This window comes from Centropristis striata, chromosome 24 (assembly GCF_030273125.1).
Source record: "Centropristis striata isolate RG_2023a ecotype Rhode Island chromosome 24, C.striata_1.0, whole genome shotgun sequence".
Classification (NCBI taxonomy): Eukaryota; Metazoa; Chordata; class Actinopteri; order Perciformes; family Serranidae; genus Centropristis; species Centropristis striata.
The window spans coordinates 2102401-2118825 of record NC_081540.1 but is presented as its reverse complement, the minus strand read 5'-3'; the positions used below and the strand labels follow the sequence as shown (position 1 = coordinate 2118825).

The window sequence follows — 16425 nt, the reverse complement described above, 5'->3', positions numbered from 1 at the left end:
TGGGACGGGCCATCTGCTGCTGGGGGCAAAAGCCAGGAGGGCTGGTCCACTTTTAGAGAAATCTGAGCAGGAAATAATCAGAGATTCATATCTGAGCAGGAGAAAGATGCACAAAGATGCTTCTGTGCTCACGACGTAGTTTAGTCCCTTCAGAGAGAAACAGACTGTGTTTCTGTGCAGGATGAGGCTCAGTGCAGGAGATATCTAGTGATGTTGGAGGGGGGGTTTGTGTCAGTGGCCCCCCGCCACCACAGTGGACCAGACCGAGCAAAAAACAGCAGCTTACCGTCTCTGACTGTCAGTCAAAAGTCAAACTCAGCATCAGAAACCATGCAAAGTCATGCAAAAGATGGATTATGTGATGGATTATCTGATAACAGCGAGATATCAGGTAGGAAATGATGCTTTTTCTGTTCAATAATGACTCAGAACAGCCTGGTGATGGTGTTGGTTGTGTTGTTGGAGGCGGATTAAAGCAGCACAGAGTCAGTCTGCAGGTAAACGACATGCTGGGACCTGAAATATCTGCAGGGGGACGAGAGTTCTGGGTCCAAAACAGAGAAATAAAAAGAGTAATCTGTCACCTGATGTGATGTGCAGGACTGAAGAGACAGAAGGACTCAAAGTTCTGCAGGTGGAAAATGAATTTCGATGATAAATGATATAAAAACAAACAGAAATGTTGCGTCTTGTGTGGTCACACGTTTAGCATGTTGAGTTACTATTATTCCTGGAAGCAGCTTTGAGTGATGTTGTGGTTTTGTGGTTTGCTGCAGGAATGTTTCTCTCAATGTCTCTCAGCTGGTTCCAGCGGATCGGTCTAATTGCTGGTGTTTGAGGAAGTAGTTTGTGGAATTTTACAGAGTTTTTGCACCTTTTGCATCAGTTTTATTAAGCTTTACCTGTGTGTTTGTTATGGATGTTATCTTGTGTATCCACAGCAGAATATAGTGACTGTTGAGCAGAGAGCTCAACAGTAATTATTAATTATTATTAATGTCTCTTCTGACTCTTATTTTGAGAATAAATACCAAAATGCAGAAATATAAAATGGTAAATAATGGTCACATGTAAAGGAAAAATAATGAATTAATAAATATTTTAATTATGTTATTTATATAATTAATAAATTAATAAAAATATAATGTATATATAAAACAAATTAATTTATTAATTAAAAAATGTTAATAAATATTACAAAAAATGTATTAACAAATAATAAATAAAAATAAAATATTAAAATAACAAATACAAATAAAATATTAAAATAAAATTAATAAAAATGAATAACTACATTTAAATAAATAAAAGGGGAAATTATATAGAAAAGGAAATAAAAAGGAAAATAATACAAAGGTAAACAGAAGAAAATTAAAATGTATTAATTTGATTTATTTTTCATATTATTTTTGGTCCATTTATTTATGTGTATATTTATTTAATTATTTATTTATTCATTCATTTATTTATTTATTTGAAATAGGAGTCAAATGGAAAGCCTTAATAACAAATAAATAAATAAATGTTATTCAATCAAATGTAATCTGTTTTTTATTATAAATCCAAAATAAATATAAATAAAAAATATTACAAAATAAATAAATAATAAAAATGTAAATATTATAGCAAATGAATATGTATCAATTAATTACTGCCTGTATTTACTTTTTAATATTTGTTTTGGTAAGTTTAATAATTTATTTTGGCAGTTCCTGTCCTCTCTAGTCAGTCCTGCCTCTCTGTGCACTTTGTTGGTTCATTCTGAGAGTTTCATGTCTTTTCTACTAGCAGCTGATCATCTTTCTGTCATATAAAGTGTAAATGTTGCAGTAAATCCTCCTCCGGCTGCAGACACAACTCACATGCATTTAAAGAAATCAGAGTTGTGCCAAACTGCTTCATCAAGTGTTGAACCAGACGCTGCGACGGCTCCACCATCACTTACTGACCTACTTGGCGCTCTCTTCCCCTCGTGGCGAGCCTCGTTAGCGCTCCCTGTGTGTGTGTGTGAGTGTGTGTGACTGTGTTTTTGTGTCTAATTTTACCACATGACAGGATTTGCCACAGAGCACAGCCGTCCTCACTGTTTTATCTTCATGTCTTATTCATGCTGCGGCCTGCAGAGTGTTTGGCTTTAGTTTGAGTAATCAGGGCCTCCGACTCTACTGAGAGAGGCTCAGCACAAATCCCTGTGTGTGTGTGTGTGTGTGTGTGTGTTAGTGTGTGTGTGTCTCACATATGCTGCTGTGTGTGCGTCAGTGTGTGTGTGCAGCGCGGCGCTCGTTACTCGCTGCCGGGACTTAATCACAGCGCTCCGGGCAGAGACGTCCTCACAGCCCGGACCGAAGAATCTCAGGCTGGAGGAGTCTGTGAAGCTTTAAAACAGGAGATAGAAGAGAAGAGAAGGAGCTGCAGGTGGAAAACATGACAGAATCAGACAGAGAATCGTTGGTGTTTGTGTGTTTGTTTTGACTTTTGGCAGCAAGCATTCACAAAATGCATTTTATGCAACTTTATACTTCTACTTCACTACATTTTAGAGGCTAATATTGTACTTTTTACTACACTACATTTACCGGACAGCTGGAAAGAGATATTAATTATAAAAAAGATGCACAAAATGTCCAAAAGTAGACATAAAAATACTAAAAAGTTGCACAAAACAGCTACAAATAGATGCAAATTACAAAAAAGATGCACAAAATGTCAAATGCAAGCATTCACAAGATGCATTTTAGAGGTAAATATTGTACTTTTTACTCCACTACATTTAGCTGACAGCTTTAGTTACCTTTCAGGTCGAGATTTACCATGATTAGACATAAAATGACTCTACAGAGACAAAAAAAAACAAAAAAACAAGAAAAAACTACCTGCAAAATGTCTATTCAGGGACATAAAACAACTAGAAAGAGATATAAATTATAAGAAAGTTGCAAAAAATACATAAAAAGATGACAAAGTTGCACAAAACAGCTACAAATAGATACAAATTACAGAGAAAAGATGCGCAAAATGCCCAAAGCAAGCATTCAAAAGATGCATTTTATGTAACTTTATAATTCTACTCTACTACATTTTTCTGACAGGTTTAGTCACTTTTCAGGTCGAGATTTAGCATGACTAGACATAAAATGATACTACAGAGACAAAAAACAACCAAAAAATAAATTTAAAGAAGAAAGAAACTCAACAAAACTACCAAAAATATGCAAAATGTCTAATCAGGGACATAAAACAACTTGTTTTTGCAGCCAGTAGTCGCTCCGTGCTGCAGACATCATATAATGAGTTAATTTATTAGCTTTAAAGGTGCTGCTTGGTGGATTTCCCCCTTTTTTACAGCTTTTGTGCACAGTAGTATCAATTTTCTCCTCTGAAAAAGAAAGAAAGAAGAAGTTTATCATGTATTTTTTTAGGTGAGGTGTAACCTGCAGAGCATTGACTGTAAAAACACGTCTTTTGTCAGGTGTTTTGCTCATTTTGAGGCCTTTTTAAAAAGTAAAATACTATGTAAATGACAGTAGTATCAATTTTCTACTCAGAAAAAGAAAGAAAGAAGAAGTTTATCATGTTTTTTAAGCTGAGGTGTAACCTGCAGAGCATTGACTGTAAAAACACGTCTTTTGTCAGGTGTTTTGCTCATTTTGAGGCCTTTTTAAAAAGTAAAATACTATGTAAATGACAGTAGTATCAATTTTCTACTCAGAAAAAGAAAGAAAGAAGAAGTTTATCATGTTTTTTAAGCTGAGGTGTAACCTGCAGAGCATTGACTGTAAAAACACGTCTTTTGTTGGGTGTTTTGCTCATTTTGAGGCCTTTTTAAAAAGTAAAATACTATGTAAATGACAGTAGTATCAATTTTCTACTCAGAAAAAGAAAGAAAGAAGAAGCTGATCATATTTTTTTTAGGTGAGGTGCAACCTGCAGAGCATTGACTATAAAAACACGTCTTTTGTCGGGTGTTTTGCTCATTTTGAGGCCTTTTTAAAAAGTGAACCACTATGTAAATGAGCTGGATCAAACTCCTCTCTGAGTCTTGTGGATCTGTCTGGACAGAACTCTTCCAGCAGGTTGCTCTGATTTCAGGAGGCAGGCCAAAGCTCGGGGCTCTATGCTAATCCCTGAATGTGAAAAATCCACCTCACTAGTGAAATTTCTTAGTGGGAACGCGAGCGGAGAGCAGATGTCTGCAGCACGGCTGAGTTTCTCCACCGTACAGGACAATGGAGGTGAGTTGTGGAGCTGCTGGATCACTTTATCTGCTGAAACTGGATCTGAGAGCAGCTCTGAGCTCGGCGGGGAGCTTTGTACGAGCTGTCAAACAGCAGAAACGTGAGACGCTTAAAGCAGAAAACATTCTCTGAGAATTAGCACCTTCAGATCCCAACAAGTGGCACAAGGAGAGTTTATTTTTAGACGTTTTCTGGAGTTTAGAGGACGTTTCTTTCTTCTGCTCTGATTCCTGCAGAATGACTTGATTTGAATATGATTTGGCTCAAAATGCACCGAAACCTGTCTGATGTGTGTCAGTGGCATGTCTCTGCACAACCTGCAGCTTTAAATATTAGACATTTATGTTTTTATGAGGTCATCGCTGCAGCGAGACAGATATATATATATATATATACGGGTTGACAGAGATTATCGGCCTCAGTATCAGAGTTTCTGATATGAAAACTGTTTTTACACCATTTATAAAGCAGAAAATGTTGTTTGGTGTGATTTATAAATGGTGTTAGATATTAGAGAAGAGAGGAAGAAAAGAAGGAGAGGCGGGAAGGAGAAAGGACGGAAGGAAAGAATGGAAGAAGGAAGGAAACAAGGAAAGGAGAGAAGGAGAAAGAAGGGAAGAAAGAAGGAAAGAAAGGAAGGACAGGAGAGGAGAGAAGGGAAGAAGGAAGGAAGGAAACAAGGAAGGAAGGAAAGGAGAGAAGGGAAGAAGAAGGAAAGAAAGGAAGGACAGAAGGAGAGGAGAGAAGGCAAGAAAGGGGAGAATGGAAGAAGGAAGGAGGGAAAAGGAAGGGAGGGAGGAAGGAAGGAAAGGAGAGAAGGGAAGAAGGAAGGAGATAAAGGAAGGAAGGGAGGAAGGGAGGGAGGGAGGAAGGGAGGAAGGAAGGAAGGGAAGGAGAGAAGGGAAGAAGGAAGGAGAGAAAGGAAGGGAGGGAGGAAGGAAGGAAAGGAAAGGAAAGGAAAGGAAAGGAAGGGAGGAAGGAAGGAAAGGAAAGGAAAGGAAGGGAGGGAGGAAAGAAGGAAGGAAAGGAGAGAAGGGAAGAAGGAAGGAAACAAGGAAGGAAGGATGGAAGGAAGGAAAGAAGAGAATGGAAGGAAGGAAGGAAGAAAGAAGGAGAGAAAGGAAGGGAGGGAGGGAGGAAAGGGGAGAAGGGAAGAAGGAAGGACAGAAGGAAAGGAGCGAAGGAAAGAAGGAAGGAGAGGAAGGAAGGGAAAGAGAAGGGAAGAAATAAGGAAACAAGGAAAGGAGAGAAGGAGAAAGGAAGGAAATAAAGAAAGGAAACTAAAAGCTGTGATAATAGAAAGATGATTATTGTTGCAAAATGTGCACATCTTTGCAAAATCTGTAGTTCTGTGAAGCTAAGCGCTAGTTAGCCTGGAACGTCTGCTCTCAGTGCTTCTTTCTGTCAACAAATCACATGAAAATTGATCTCTGAAGTTCAGAAATCACATGAAAATTGATTTCTCAACTCCAGACATTCCAACAGAAATCGAATCATGTTCAGCAAAATGCAGAATAACTGCTGAGTCTGCAGAATCTCTACAGAGAGAAACACACTGTGCAGTTCTTCACCATCGTTGTTTTAAATTATTGTTCACATCTCACTACCGTCTCCTCACACTTCATGCAGCAGTGCTGGATTATAATGTTCATGCACGTCAATATAGTATCACTGCTGCAGAAATACAGCATGAAAAGACTGCAGATATCCAAGTTTTATGGATTTATTCTGGGAAAACGGTGAACTTCATGTGATGCAAAGATGCAACCAGGAGCAAATGTTTTATTCGCTTAGAATGGAAGAGAACAAGAGATAAATATTCACTGGTGTTACATTTGCAGTTTTGCTTGCAAGAGGAGATATTGGATTTGTTGGGGACTATTTTTCTCAGCGTATTAATCTAGTTGTGGGTCGTGATGAGGCTGTGATGAGGTCTGATGGCAGCAGGACGTGTGAGTGAATGAAAATAAAAGACTCACTGTCAGCTTGTTGTGTTCTTCTGTTGATGGCTGGATGATGGACGCATGAGCAGGTTTTTGTCTTACCTTCACACACACACACACACACACACACACACACACACACACACACACACACACACACACACACACTAAGAGAGAGAGAGAGAGTGTGTGTGTGGTGACACCACGGTGCTCACTGGGTCAGAAGGAATGGACGGAGAGTGGCGCTGAGGCAAGAGAACGAGAGAGGATGCCTGGAGGGGAGGAAGGATAAAAGGGAGGAGAGAGAGAGGAGAGGAGGAGGAGGAGGAAGAGGAGGAGGAAGGACGAAAGAAAGAAAAGGAAAATAGGAAAGAAAGGGAAGAAAGAAAGGAGAGAAGGAATTAGAAGAAAGAAAATGATGGAAGGAAGAAACGTAGGAAAGAAAGAAAGTAGAGAAGGAATGAAAGAAGGAAAGAGAGAGGAGGGAAGGAAGGAAAGAAAGAAAGAAAGAAAGAAAGGAAACAAGGGAAGGAAGGAACGTAGGAAAGGAAAGCGAAAACGGAAAATAGAGGAGGAGGAGGAGGAGGAGGAAAAAACGGAAGGAAAGGAAAGAAGGGAAGAAGGAGGAAGGAAAGGAAGGGAGGAAGAAAAAAATAAAGGAAACAAGGAAAAGGAAACAAGGAAAAGGAAGGAAGGAACGATGAAAGGAAAGGAGAGAAGGGAAGAAGGAAGGAAAGAAATAAAGAAAGAAAGGAGGGAAGAAAGAAAGAAAGAAAGGAAACAAGGAGAAAGAAAGAAAGAAAGAAAGAAAGGAAACGAGGAGAAAGAAAGGGAACAAAGACAAAAGAAGGAAGGAAGGGAAGGAGAGAAGGAATGGGAAGGAAGGAAGTAGGAAAGAAAAGGGAGGAAAGGAGGAGGAGGATATTTTGGAGTACAGCACCTAATTGCTGTTGTTTACTCTCTTCTCTGGCCCCAGATGTTTATTTACTCCTCCTCTCCTGCTCCTCCTCCTCGTCCTCCACCTCCTCCTCCTCCTCCTCCTCCTCCTCCTCCTCCTCCTCCTCCTCTCCTCCTCCTCCCTTACATTACATTATGTGTGATGAGTGCTGCGTCCCATACAGTATCTCCTGAGGCATGCTGGGAGATATTTCTATATAAAGCGGAGCTGAGATCAGGTCACTCAGACACTCTGAGAGCAGCTGAGAGCACAAACAGCCACGACGAAGACGAGGATGACGATGACGAAGACTATGATGGTGTTTGAGGGGAAGTGTTGATGGATTTTTTGGGGATGGAGGCTGGAGAGGAGGTGCTGCAGGTGCTGGAGGTCTGTGAGACTGTGGAGGAGGTGAAGGAGGTGATTGTCACCACCATAGAAGAAGAGTCTAAGACTAACTCTCCTCCAGCAGGGAGCTCTGGACCGGGGACCAGAACCAGCCAGGTGAGACCTCCAGCATCCTGATGTTTTAGTTTTTTAGTTTCTCTGCAGGAACTAGTGAGGAGCTGCAGGTTTACTGCTGCAGAAGAAGAAGATGTTTTATTCTGCTTTAACTAGTCTGGACTTGTCGGTTCGGTCTCAGTCTTAAACAGAAACTGGAAGAAATGATCAGTAAAAGAGACACGTGATTTTGATGAAACATCACTTTGGCCTGTCTTGATAATTGCTATTTCAACTTATCGTTCATTATATAAAAATGGATAGTGGAGGTTTTTTTTGGACTCAATATATTGACTTTTTGTTCCTTTTTAGAGCGTAGATTTGTCATTTTAAATCTTGTAAATATGCAAATTTTTCCCGTAGATTTTCAATTTTAAATGTCTTAAATCTGCAACCTTTTTCTTGTTGATTTGCAACTTTAAATCTCGTAAATCTGTGACTTTTTTCTCTCAGATTTGCATCTTTTAATCTCGTAAATCTGAGACTTTTTTCTCTCAGATTTGCATCTTTTAATCTCATAAATCTGAGACTTTTTTCTTGCAGATTTGCCACTTTAAATGTCTTAAATCTGCGACTTTTTTATAGTAGATTTACCACTTTAAATCTTGTTAATCTGAGACTTTGTTATCTTAGATTTGCCACTTGAAATATCTTAAATCTGAGACTTTTTTATTGTAGATTTGCCACTTTAAATCTCGTAAATCTGCAACTTTTTTAGCGTAGATTTGCCACTTCATATCTCGTAAATCTGAGACTTTTTTTATGCTCTAATATCATTATAAAACTAAAACAACATTGATATGATACTATCGTTTATCGTGATAGTTTCTGGGAAAAAATATCATCCTAAAAAATGTGTTATGCTAACAGGCCTCACATCGCTATTTTAAGCAAACATTTGAGTATTTTTCCTGAATTGAATAATCGTAGTACACAATTCATTCAAGGAGCGTTGGAAATGTGAGAATTTACTGAATATTTTGGTTTTTAACTTTCGTGGCTGTGATTAAGGCTGTGCACAAGAAAGCTGGTGTTTGCATTGATAATCTGAGCAGAAATATGAAGAAAGGTTGTTTTCAGCTGCTTTTTCAGCCTTACAGTTCTGTGAGCAATATTTGGGATCTGTTTTGTGTGTTCTGTTGCACTTATACTTCTGTCTGGGAGCCAACTTGCTCATCTGGCATATTAAAGTTTTAATAGTATAGATAATATATGTGCATGCACACGTTGGAGCTTTTCCCATGCAGAGCACAAAGCGACTGTGCTGTGTTTGTTTTCTGCAGGATTTCCTGGGCGGATGCAGCACAAACTCCTGCTCAGATGTGTTCATGGAGCGATTGTGCAATAAATAATGGTTCAGGAGGATAAAACATCACCTGGAGCAGCATGTGTAGGTTATAATTGGCTGCTTTTAGCTTTGCATTTGCATTCGACTTCAACATTTAAAAGGATGTCATGCATCAGGGGTTAGAGTGAATGTAGCAGTGATTGCATAACTTTTCATGTATCATCACTGTCTGCACGCCTCGCTGGGACTCTGTTTCTGGCTGCAGCAGGAAATCTCTCCTGCTCCACTTCGCTTTGCTTTTTGTTCGATTTCAGCCAATTTACTGATATTTTATCCCTGTTTTATGAACCCTCTGAACCCTCTTCTGTCACATTTTACTCACTCTGGCCTCATTTTTCAGTGCAGAATATATCAATCATGCACCATGAAATCACAAGAAAGCAAGTGGAATTTCTTTCATAATTCATTTTCCAGAAATTGGAATTAAATGAAAGCTATGCATACATTTACCAGGTTTCCACAAGTGCAACCAGTGTGCTGCGTGTGGTTTACACACTGAACTATTTCCATTTCTCCAGGTCTCTTATCTCTCTGCTGTGTAAACAGGCTGCAGATCGGTCCAGGTCTGACTGAATTTCTGTCCCATGACTCAGCTGATCTGATCTGAAGCGTGCTGAATGTTTTTGGCAGGATCTAGTTCATGCACACTGTTTATACGTGATTTAGATGAAACATCACTATTTTAAGCATGCATTTGGTTATTTTTCCTGATGGGAGTAATTACCGCACATGAATCATTCAAGAAGGGTTGGAAACTTGTGAATTTATTGAATATTTTAATTTTTAAATAATGTGGCTTTGATAAATGGTGTATTTTTTGAAGAAAAGATACATTTTAAAACTGTTTATTTTTGCCAGATTTGTAAATGAGGGACGTGATTCAGATGACAGATCACTATTTTAAGCATGCATTTGGTTATTTTTCCTGATGGAAGTAATTACCGCACATGAATCATTCAAGGAGGGTTGGAAACTTGTGAATTTATTTAATATTTTTGTTTTTAAATTATGTGGCTATGATAAATGGTGTATTTTTTTGAAGAAAAGATACATTTTAAAACTGTTTTTTTTTTTTGCCAGATTTGTAAATGAGGGACGTGATTCAGATGACAGATCACTATTTTAAGCATGCATTTGGTTATTTTTCCTAATGAAAGTAGTTGTTGTGCATAAATCATTCAAGAAGCGTTGGAAATGTGAGAATTTAATGAATATTTTTATTTTTAAATGACCTGGCTATGATAAATGCTGTGTTTTTTAAAGAAAAGATACATTTTAAAACTGTTCATTTTTGCCAGATTTGTAAATGAGGAACGCGATTTAGATGAAACATCACTATTTTAAGCATGCATTTGCTTATTTTTCCTGATGGAAGTAATTACCGCACATGAATCATTCAAGGAGCGTTGGAAACTTCTGAATTTATTGAATATTTTTGTTTTTAAGTTATCTGGCTATGATAAATGGTGTAATTTTTAGATTTTTTTAAAAGAAAAGATAGCTTTTAAAACCCGCCCGCCCTCTGGGGTTCAGAGGGTTCATTCTGATTTAAATGTGTTTAAAAAATATGATAGTTTGTAGTTAATTTTATTTGTTAATTGCCACAGGAGAATAAAGGTGCTTGAGTATTTTTTTTATGATCTGATGGGAATTTTTTACATTTTTATAGCCCGATTGATAATAAAAATAATCACTAGTTGCAGCCCTGATGGAGACATTTTACACAAAGAAAGTTGACTTAAAAATAAGGTTTTGATTAGCCATAAAAAATGCTTTAAATATATCAAGTCAGCCACTAAAATGTGTCTCATTCTCAATTTCTCCACTCCCAAATTGTCTCTTTAAATGGTTATAAATTGTGATTTTGCAGCCGAGGTTTCTGCATCACTGTCAGTTTTTGCTAGATGAGAAGTTCTCCGTTCCCGCCTCGGTTCCCTGACAGTTCTCTGAGTAATCCATCTCAGTCCTTCTAATATTTCCTCGTTGATCCGTTCTGCTGCTCAGCTGTCAGTCTCCTTTTGTCTCGTCCATCCTGCAAATTAGCCGAGGAAACTTTCTCAAGTGCTTCCTTGTCCTGACAAGTTGTTGGTTGGCAGCCTCACACGCTGTCCACAGGCTGAACAGAGGTGCTTTTAAATGGCTGTGAAGAGACACACACACACACACTCACACACACACACACACACACACAGAACACACACACAGAGACAGAACACACACACACACCTTGCCTACCTCCCAGGAGTGAGCAGAGTGCACTCGTTGAGCGCTGCGAGGCTTTTTTGTCTGCAAAACAACAGAAAACAGCTTTTAGTGCAGATTTGTTTTACTGTGAGAGACAATAGTTGTTATTTATACTCTGCTGCAGAAACAAACAATGCACAAACACTCACTGTTGAAAGCTTTAATGCACGCTGGATGACAGAGAGTGGGCTATATTTATATTTATATATTTATATATATATATATCGGCTCAGTGTTCACTGTTCCGCCTGGAAAAACTCACTTTTTATCAAACTTATATCTCCTTATATATATCTATATCTATATATCTATTGGTTTTCAGTGTTAGAAGAACACAGAATAAACTGTTATATGTGCATTAATATTTGCAAACACCCCTCTACTCTCAACATGAGGGATGTTGTTATATAATAGAAATATATAAATTGATTCATTTAAATAAAAAAATGTAGAAGTAAGTAAAAATATAAATAAATGCAAAAAATAAATGTATTTTATTATTTGCTTAGGTATTTATGTATTTATTCATTCATTTATTTCTACATTTTTATTTATTGATTGATTTATTTCCACATTTATTTTTTACATTTCCATGTTTTTATTTATACATTTATTTATACATGTTTTTATTTATACATTTATTAATTACTTTATCTGTATATTTATTTTATTTCTTTATTTATTCAATTATTTTTACTTATTTCATTTTTCATCCCTCACATACATATCTCCTATTTAGAGGGGGGAAAATAAAAATAAAAGTAGTTTAATTAGTTTAGTTTTATTTAATTAAAAAAAAAATTTTTAGAAATTGTTATTAAAATATAATAATATTTTTAGTTGGATATATGTATTTGAAATTTATTGAAAAAAATATATAAATGAATAAATTGAATATTTTTTTATATCTTTTTTAAGAATATAAGAAAATATATGTAAATTGTTTTAAATTACTTAAAAAATAAAAAATAAAAAGTAAAATAAAAAAATTTAGTTTATAGTAATATATATTAATAGGAGGTATGAAACGCTTAAGGTTATTTCTATTATTTTTTTTATTAATTCTTCTCATTTATTGTAGCCTGATTAATTTTCAGGAATTGCATAAAAGTGTCACATATTTCTCTCAATTTATTTAATTTCCCTCAGAGGCCACTGAGGCTAATTTCTCCTAACGAGACAAAATGTTGCAGCTGGAGGATTTAAATAAAACTTGTTGTAAGAATGAATCATGGACGGAGGAAGAGCCTGTTAAATATCCAAATCACAGCAGATCCACTAATTATTGATCACTTTTGACAACAGTTGGAGTTAGACTGGGTCCAGGCAGAGATCTGAGTTCTCTTCTAGTGTTTTTATTATTGTGTGACAGCTGAATCTGTCATATCATTTATCATGAGGAACCTTCAGGCCTCAGTAACGTGATCTGCTGCAGCTCACATATCTGCTGCATGTGTTTAAAGCTCAGCAGCTCCTGGATCCTGTTGCAGCTTTTAGTTTCTAACATTTCATCAAAGAAATACTTTAATGGCACATTCCTTCTCTTCTAACAGCGCTCCTTCTCTTTCTCTTTCTCTCCCAGCCACGTTTCTAATGAAGTCGTTTATTTCCCTGCAGAGCTGCACACGCTGATAACGGCTCCGTTTAAAAAGATTTACACAAACTCTTCATGCTCCCTTTAGTTCTGCAGGTGGTTCAACAGATTACACTGCTTCAGTCTAAATTTATCGCAGAGTTTCTGCAGACAGCTTCATTTAAAAAAAGGGAGCCATAGCATTTAACCTTTTTGCATTTTTGACACCTTTTTGAAAGGTATCATATGTAAAAAATGTGTTTTTTTAAACACTCAGGACTCAAAGTTGCAGCCTTGTGAGAGAGCAGAGCAGACAGAAGTCTTTTATTTTACTTTTAAACAACATTAAAAACCTATTTATTCTCCTTGGCGTTCAGTCCCAGAGTTTTTTATTATTATTTTAGTGTTTTAGTATTATTTTTATTATTTATTATATATTTATTATTTGATATAATATTTTATTGTTTTCATTGTTTTTTATTCATTACTATATTTGTATGATTTTACACAATCATTTTTATTGTTTTAGTTTCATTTTTATTTATTTATTATATTTATTATTTAGTATTATATTTTATTACTTTTATTGTTTTCATTTATTTTTATTTATTACCATGTTTGTGTCTCATTTTACACAATAATTTTATTGTTTTATTATTATTTATTATATTTATTATATATTTATTATTTAATACTATCTTTTATTTTTATTGTTTTCATTTATTTTTATTTATTACTATATTTGTGTATGATTTTACACAATCATTTTATTGTTTTAGTAATATTTTTATTATTTATTATATGTTTATTATTTAATACTATATATATATATTTTATTTATTTATTACTATATTTGTGTATGATTTTACACAATCATTTTATTGTTTTAGTAATATTTTTATTATTTATTATATTCATTATATATTTATTATTTAATACTATATTTTATTTTTATTGTTTTCATTCATTTTTATTTATTACTATATTTTTGTATGATTTTACACAATCATTTTATTGTTTTAGTAATATTTTTATTGTTTATTATATTAATTATATAGTATTATATTTTATTATTTAAATTATAAATAATAAAAATATTTTTATTGTTCATTTATTTTTATTTATTAAAATATTTTTCTCTGATTTTATTGTATTTTAATAACTGTACAGCACTTCGGTCAACTGAAGTTGTTTTTAAATCTTTGACTTGACTTGATTTTTTTTAAAAGGATTTTATGTAATTTGGGTGTTTCCATGAAGCTTTTCTGAAGAAATTTGATGATAAAAAAACACCAGAATTCTATAAAAACTTGTGCAGAATGTGCATAAAAGTTTTAACTCTCTCTCTCGAGGTGTTTTTTTGCTCTAAAATGAGATGGAAACTCTTTTTTAGTGAATCATTCTTGTCTCCTGTGGTCATGTGGGATGTTTGGTCTCCTCCCGCTGCAGCTTGTAAAACAGTCTGCTTGAATAAATCACGTCAGACTCAGCCGGAACAAGAGCCGACCTGACAGGTGTTTAGTTCACTTTCTTCATGACACACAGTGAGTGTGTGTGTGTGTGTGTGTGTGTGTGTGTGTGTGTCTCGATCAATCCCTCTGCTTTAATTGGCTGTCTCGTTATGGATCATTTCTCTCTGCTCTTTGTTCTCTCTCTCTCTCCGGTGATGAATGGACTCGGGCCTCCAGGCTGCTGGTGCTGAACCAGATCAGCTCGCGGTGCTCCGTTAATCCCGCCAGGAAATGTGGGTCACTAGCGTCTATTTTTATCGTGCAGGCTGAGGGAAGCCCAGGTAGAGTAGTAAGATCCAGCAGCAACACCAGACTCCAACCTCAGCTCTGAGACACACATAGTAGACATCATTTAATCCAGTTTAGCTTCATTTAAAGTGATTTAAAACACCACATGAGGCTCTGTTGATGTTCTAATCTATGCTTGATCATTTATAATTGGCTTGTTAGTTTATTTAAGCAGGGAAACAGTGTTTGTGGACCGTTTTGAAGCCTTTTTTCCTGGGAATTTGGCAGGAATTATGAGGTATTTGAGGGTCAGAAGTGACCATATTTGGACAAGAGGGGTGGAGCTTAGCTGTGACGATAATTAATTTAACTGTGATGGTTCTTGAGTTATTTTGCTAGCTGAAAAACAGGTTTTAAACTAAATGTAGTAACAGGGAAAAATGAGAAGCTGAAACAAGATGTTATAGATATAATAAGACTAAGAAGACTTCAAACTAGCAACTGGGACCAAAAAACTCATTGTTAGAATGTTCCTGAAGTCATAAATCAAGTCAGAAGTAGGGTAGTTTTCTCATAGACTTCTATGCAACCAATGTAATATGCTATGCGATCAATTTGTGAGCAGAGAAGACAAGTTATGAGGTATTTGAGGGTCAGAAGTGACCATATTTGGACAAGAGGGTGGAGCTTAGCTGTGCCAATAATTCATTACATTACTGTGATGGTAATTGAGTTATTTTGCTAGCGGAAAAACAGGTGTTAAACTAAATTTACTTACTAGGAAAAAGGAGAAGCTGACAACACTTTGTTACTGATATAAATAGACTAAGAAGACTTCAAACTAGCAACTGGGACCAAAAAACTCATCAGGAGAATGTTACTGAAGTCATAAATCAAGTCAGAAGTAGGGTCATTTTCTCATAGACTTCTATGCAACCAATATAATATGCTATACGATCAATTTGCGAGCAGAGAAGACGAAGAAAACCATAAAATATTCACGTTTGAGGAATGGATTTTGGCATTGTGGCTTAAAATCTGACTCACTTGACTTTATTATCAGCCTGCTGATGTAAAACAGCGAGAGACTTCCTGAGAAAGTCCTGCAGCGGTGTGTGAGTCAGAGTCTCAGCGAGAGATGAGTGTTGAGTCTGTTTACAGAAGCTGACATCACTGAACAAGATGTTACTGATATAATTAGACTAAGAAGACGTCAAACCAGCAACTGGAACCAAAAAACTCATCAGGAGAATGTTCCTGAAGTCATAAATCAAGTCAGAAGGAGGGTCATTTTCTCATAGACTTCTATGCAACCAATAGAATATGCTATACGATCAATTTGCGAGCAGAGAAGTTGAAGAAAACCATAAAATATTTATGTTTGAGTAGCAGAAACAAGTATATTTTGGCATTGTGGCTTAAAATCTGACTCACATGATTTTATTATCTGTGTGTGTGTGTGTGTGTGTGTGTGTGTGTGTATATGTATGTATGTGTGAGTCAGAGTTGAGTGTTGATGAGTGTGTTTGAGGAGCTGTGAGTCATGTCTCCCCTGGTGTCAGGGAGACACTGCTAACAGAAAACACTCATTGATTTCCTCTCTGAGACACACAAACAAACACACACACACACACACACACACACACACACACACACACACACACACACACACACAGGCGTTTGTGTTTATCAGCCAGACGTTCGTCACACAGATGAAGAGATGAGAGTTTGTCTGCAGCTCCCAGCACCACTTGGAGTCATATTTACTCATTAAAAAAAGGCATTTATCACTTTTATTTTTTAAATATGTGTATTTTAAATGTATTTTAAAAAATAAATAATAATAAATAAATTCAAGGATTATTTATATTTTTAAAAATATTTATAATATCAAATATATATAAT

General features: G+C 35.9%; 1 protein-coding gene across 2 annotated transcripts in view; it reads left to right on the top strand.

The window, feature by feature from the left end:
* Positions 1–16425, top strand: part of LOC131962667 (vang-like protein 1) — a 70085-nt gene that overhangs the window by 30313 nt on the left and 23347 nt on the right. The gene's annotated exons all lie outside the window — the stretch shown is intronic.